Raw genomic sequence first — 6,513 nt, 5'->3', positions numbered from 1 at the left:
GACGCTGTGTTTTCCTTCTCACCGGGTCTCTCTTGCCGTCCCCATGCCCCTCTGCCCTGGAGCAGCAGCACAACCCACCCGGCCACCACCCAGCGACGGGCACGGTGGCCTTTTGATTCAAGGACATAAAGGAACATGGAGAGTGTTTCTCTGGGCTTGACTAGCATCACTGCAGGAGGTTTAGGTTGGAGGGACAGAGGTGCTAAGTGTCCATCAGTAAATTTCTCCTGTGTGTGTGTGTGTGCGTGCATGTGTGTAAGTCCATGACCCTGGTAGCCCCCTCCTGCCTGGCAGATGATCCCCACTGCTGCCTCAGTGCACGACCTTCCTTTTCAGAAGGTCAGCTATCGGCCCCTGTGTTACAGGGTGGCAGCCTCGTGATCCTGAGGTCATGGGTAAAAATCTCTCGGTGACAAGGCTGTTTTGAGAATTGCAGAAACTGGAACTGAAAGGGTAGGGGTGTCTGGCACTTGTTTCTACAAGCTCCGTCTCCGTGACTGCACAGTCATGCAGATAAAAAGGTGCAAGTGGTCAGAGTTTTAGACACTTACGGCGTGGGCTTCATTTGGCTCAGTGGGTTTAGGGACCAGCCTGGGTATCTGAGAGCCTGAAGAGGTTGAGAGTACCTGGGGCCCCAAGCTCCCATGTGCTGGCCTCTGAGGATTGTGCTGATGAAAGGGCTGTTTCTCTGCAGGTACAGAGCCTCCACAGCAATTATCTCATAGCCCTGGGAGGGCTGCTAACACTAGCATCCATGCAGGGAGGTCATGTGCAGACCTGTGTACAGATTTTTTTTTATTAGAAAAATTTAAAATATTTATTCAGCTGTACCAGGTCTTAGATCATAGCATGCATGATGTATTTTAGTTGCGGCACGTGCGATCTAGCTCCCTGACCACAGATTGAACCCAGGCCCCCTGCACCAGGAGTGCGGCATCTTAGCCATCGGACTGCCAGGTGAGGTCCTGTGTGCAGGTTTTCAAGTGAAGGTTTAATAAAGCATTTGCAGAGCTCAGGAAGGCCCACAGAGCCCGGGCAGCCCCCAGCATCAGGGTGCCAAGCCCTCGCCAGGTGGAATGGGGAGCCGCCCACCTCCTGGCCTGAATGGGCTGAAATGCCGGATTCTGGGTTCTGCCTGCAGGTGGCTTTCCTTCTGGTCCTCGTACTGGCCGAGGGGCCCTGGGGAGCAGAGCTGCAGGAGCTTCCGTGGACACGCCCAAGGGAGAAGTCCACCATGTGCGTCCAGAGACAGGACCCTTCAGAAGGAAGGTCCCTGGAGTGAGAGGCATGTGCCAGCCTGGTGGCTCTTGGACAAAGCCAGGACCTCACTGAACCCTCTTCCGATTCCCGGTCTTCCAAAGTCTTCTGAGTTCTTACAGATCCTCAAGGGGAACGTCTGTAGATCTGTCTGGTGCTTTGTCCGGTTTTCCCACTCTCTAACATGCATCACAGACGGCAACCATGTTTATCCAGAATTTTATAACACTGCTTTGTTTTTAACGTGTTATTTATTGACACGAGATACTGAGTGTTCCTTAGGGCCATGATGTAAAAATCGCTCCAGTTACCAAACATCTGTAAGTTTGAGGCCACGGCCTCTGCATTTAGCAGGATTTGTGATCTGGGCTCCGTGCTTGAACCAGAAAGTCAGTCTTGAGTCAGCCTGCGTGGAGACCCACCTGCAAGCCCGGGGAAGGGGTGCCCTGGGACACTGGGGAACATCTCCACTCCTCTCCAATGGAGACAGACCGCCAGCTCCAGCTGGGGGCCCTGAGAGCCCTGGGGCGGGGGGCAGGGGTGGGTGAAGCTTTGGGGCAGCAGGCTTGCACAGCTCGGGTCACGCAGCCCCTGTGCGAGGACGGGGCGCCTGCGGCCTCTGGGGGCAGGCTTCAGGGGCTGCCGGGATACGTGGCTTTGTTACTTTGTTGTTGCTTAGTTGCTAAGTTGTGTCAGACTCCTTGCCAGCCCATGGACTGTAGCCCGCCAGTCTCCTCTGTCTGTGGGATTTTCCAGGCAAGAATACTGGAGTGGGTTGCCATTTCCCTCTCCAGGGGATCTTCCCGACCCAGGGATCGTCTCCTGCCTTGAAAGTGGATTCTTAGGGCGGAGCCACTAGGGAAGCCCACAAGTTGCGGTTAAAGGGCCCAAGTTCAGGAAAGGAAGGGGCAACACCTCCATCTAGTGGTGAGTGGTTGCACAGCACCCATGATGCCCGCGATTGGGTTCCAGGCTTGGAACCATTTTCAACATAAGATTGGCCTCTGACCCTGCATGACAATGGCAAAGGGGGATTTGTGGGCTTCTTCCCCGTTCTGCCACTGCAAGTCACCACCATGGGGCTACCGCACCTAAGAGCTTGCGTGTGGTGGACGCCGTGCTGGGCTCCAGACCTGCCTGCCAAACCCCCTTGCACAGCCCTGGCGTCCCGTAAAGACTGCGTTCACCGCCAGGCGGGGGCCTTGGGGACACTGTGCAGCTCAGGGGAGGGGTAAGTGGGGCTGTGGGGAGGAGAAGCATGTCCTTGAACTTCCCCTTTCTGGTTTGAAGGGAGCCAGCCCCAACGGGTCTCAGGTCACGGGGCAGGGCTGTTAGAGCGGCCCCCAGCCCGTCCCCCTGGGTCAGTGGGGACACGACTCCTGTCACAGCCCCCACGGGGTCTCACACTGAACGCACGTCATTACCCAGGCTGCGCCTGCACCCACAGCCTTCCACCAAGGCAGCTGGGACCATGCTTCCTGGGTGGATTTAGAGGAAGTGAGGTCCTGTGGGTTCCTGCAGGGGGAGGGACAGTGCCCTGTCCCCACACAGCAGCCCCAGGGGGCAGGACCCTGTGGGGAGAGCCAGGGCCGGGGGCCACACCTGCCCAGGAGACCCTGCCCTTAAGGGGGGCAGCAAGGCTCAGGGTGCGGGGCGCCCAGGGTGAAAGCCAGAGGTCCCTCTGCAGGTGTTATTGTCAATACCTGCATGTGCATCCTCAGTGGGCAGACCAGCCATCCAAACCCGGACACTTCTGAGAGGGAAGAGACTCTCTTGGAACGACGATGCCCAGCACAGGGGCACCTGGGACGGGGGCCGCCCCAGGCAGGCAGGGACGATGGTCACGCCTGTCATCGGGTGTGCAGGTGCCAAGGAGAAATGTAGATGGAGATGAGGTTCTCCAGGGAAGAAAAGGGGGCTCCTGGGATCAGGCCTTAAGAACGAGACTCAGCAGTGGGTGGGAGACAGCATGATGGCTGGGGGTGCACCTGCTGGGGCTCTGAATGATGGCAGAGCGGGCTGCCCAGCTTTGATCACTGCTGGAGGGTGCCCGCTGGGTCTGCTCTGCAAGGGCTGCTGGGGGCGCTGGCCAAGCTGCTGAGAGGTGGACCCGGAGCGGGTGAGGCCTGTGGGGTCCTCTCTGGGGCAGCGCGAAGCCTCTTCTCTCCCAGGAAAACAGTGTTTGGAATACTTAAGGCAGCTCTCTGGTCTCCCCCTTCCCTGCCACAGTTATTGAGGTGGGACTACATTATGCCTAGGGCTCACCATCTGAGGCACATGAATGAGGAGTCATTTCTCCAGTGGACAGAAAACTCCTCCTGAGCCCTGGCTACGAGCCAGCAGATTCACAGGAACTTACTTGAAACGGACAAGCCTGGAGGTTCCAGCCTTTGTCACCCACACACAGCAGGCTCTGTGGCAGGTGGGTTACGGCCCACCCTTCCCTTCCCTTCTCCTGGGAACTGCCCCTGCCACTGGTCACCTCTTGTCGCCACGAGAACAGTGGACGTGGCTCCACTCGACAGGTTGGGAGATGAAGTCGTCTTCCCGCTGGACCACTTGCAGGGCCTGTCTCCTCACTGCTCCACCCTGGCCAGGGCTGTCAGGGTGATTAGAGGTGGGGTGTCCCCGAGAGGTGGTCCCTGCAGTGGTGGAGATGTGGGCAGACCCCAGGGCAGAATAGGGTCCCCAGCAAGTAGCCCGAGGCCTTGGAGGGGATGTGGGGTCCGGGTCAGGACCCCAGAGCACGCTCTGCTCCTCCCTGCTTGGCGGTCCATGCTGCCTCCACCCACATGATCAGCTGCCCTGCGTCCAAGGGGACGGGGGTCTTCTGGGCCGATGCTGATGCTGTTTGCCCTGAACTGTCTGAGCCTGACCCAGGACACCCTGACTGCTCAGATTTTAGAGAAGCCGCTTGGCTGACACCTTCCCAGGAGCCTCCCCCTTGCTGGAATGTCACTGTCACAGGACGTGCCCACCCCTGGCCAGGCTGCCTCCCTGCACCCGCCTCGCGCTTGCCGGGTGCTGGCCTCTGGCTCCGGGGCTTTGCTCGAGCAGTGGGGTCGGGATGCAGGGCAGTGCAGACAGCACGGGGCAGGTCTGGCTCGGGCCCAGTTCCTGCCTGGGTAGCTGCTCAGCCCTCCCCGAGCCTCGGTGTCCTGTCTGCGAATGAGAGTCATTCCCTCAGGCTTCAGGGTGGGAGGCACGGGGAGCGTCTGGCCCAGAGCAGAGGTCAATGCAGTTTCTTCCTCCTTTTCTCAGTGATGAAGAACTGTCTAGTCAAGGGACTTTCCTGGCAGTCTTCCTTGTTGGGACTTCACCTTTCGGTGTGGGGAGCTGGGGTGGGGGGTTGTGTGTGTGGGTTTGACCCCTGGTTGGGAATCTAGGATGCCACACGCCTCACAGCCAAGAAACCAGGGTATAACGCAGATGCAACACTGAATATAACACATTCAATGAAGACTTAAAAAATGGTCCACATTAAAAAAATATTTAAAAACATTAGCTAGTCAAGAAATGCAATTTGAAAAAAAAAAAAAAAAAAAGAGAGACCTGGGGCCACCTCTCCTGCTTTTTCTAAACTGTAAAGAACACAGCAGCTCTGTGTGGTGATGAGAAATTATGGGGACGCTTCTGTTTCTATCTGAGAACAGATCAAGATGGACTTTATTATTCCAATGAATGCCCTACAACTCAGTTAAAAATCAGAAAGAGACAGTTAGCTCCATTTAAATCTTAAACGTACCTTATGCCTAATTTAGAACAAAGCTCAGAGTAAGCTGTTGATCGCAAAAGGGCTAAGAGATCCTCCACCCTTTTAAGCCACGTAGAGAAGGTGGCCCCCTTCTGCAGAAGTGTAAAGCCCCTAGGTGACGGAGAGAGGGCAGAGTTGTGCAACCCTGAGCTCCCAAGATCTGGAGGCAGAGAAGGTCCAGCCCTCTGAGATGAAAGATGTGAGGTAGAGGGTGGGGGTGGGGGGGGGGAGGGCAGGCAGGAGAGAAGTGGGGGGCTGGTATCTGAGTGACTCCAGCCAGCACGGAGGAGCAAGCTCAGGGCCTGTTAGACAAGGTTCCGGCTGGAGAGCTCTGAGCTCGGGCCGAGCTGCTGAGGCCCCGGCCCCTCACCTGACAGTGTGGCGCTGCTTAGTTACTGGGGCGGCGAGGACGCCTCAGCGCACAGAAGCTCCTGGGGACAGACTAGTCCACTGAGTCAGTCAGCTCGTAGGGCAGAAGCCAGGAAACCCTCACGACGCTAATTTCCAGACAGACCTACACCCAGGTGAGTGTGACGATGGTCCCAGAGTCCAGATGTACGAATGTGTGAGACCCAGTGGGGCATGAACACTCAGAGCATAGCAGCCTCCATACCCACCCATCCAGCATGCATCACCAACCCATCATCCACCCATCATCCACCCATCCCATCATCCATCCACCCATCCATCCATCCCATCATCCACCTATCCATCCATCCCATCATCCACCCATCCCATCATCCATCCACCCATCCATCCATCCCATCATCCACCTATCCATCCATCTCATCATCCACCCATCCACCCATCCCATCATCCACCCATCCCATCATCCACCCATCCATCCATCCCATCATCCATCCATCCATCCCATCATCCACCCATCCATCCCATCCATCAATTCCACCATTTTCCCAGCACCCATCCAGCATCCTTCATCCAGTCTTCACAGAGCACCTAATGTGAGGCTATAAGAAATAAGGTGTGACAGAAATGGAAAATTATCGATGACTGTGGAAGCTGGGTGATCAGCACACAGGGTTATACTACAGGGTTATACAAGCACACAGTTATACTATTTGCCCACTCTTGTGTCTTCTGTTTGAAGATTCTCACCTACGAGGTTGAACAGAGACAAGGTGCGGAGTGCGGGAACTGGGGACTGCAGTCTCAGGCCCCGCCTGCCACATGCAAGCAGTCAGTGCCTGAACTCTTTCCAAGCTCTGGGGAGCGGTGACATTAGGCCCGCAGAGCCCTAGTGCCTCCAGCATCAGCTCCAAGCAGCACCCAGAAGGAGGACCCTGCTTCCACCAGGACACAGAAAAAGCAGTTTCTAGCTGTGACGGAGGTCGCGTTATGTGTTACTAGGCCCCAAGCGGCACGCTGAAGCCACAGAGAAGGCGCAGGGATGGGTCTGGAAGGCGAAAGGCAAGGAAAGTGGGGGACCTGCCGCCTGATTCAACACCACACCCCCTGCACCCCCACAACCCCCTTCGCCTCTG

This window comes from Bos indicus, chromosome 18 (assembly GCF_029378745.1).
Source record: "Bos indicus isolate NIAB-ARS_2022 breed Sahiwal x Tharparkar chromosome 18, NIAB-ARS_B.indTharparkar_mat_pri_1.0, whole genome shotgun sequence".
Lineage (NCBI taxonomy): Eukaryota > Metazoa > Chordata > Mammalia > Artiodactyla > Bovidae > Bos > Bos indicus.
The sequence above is the reverse complement of the archived record's forward strand: the minus strand, read 5'-3'. Positions refer to the sequence as shown.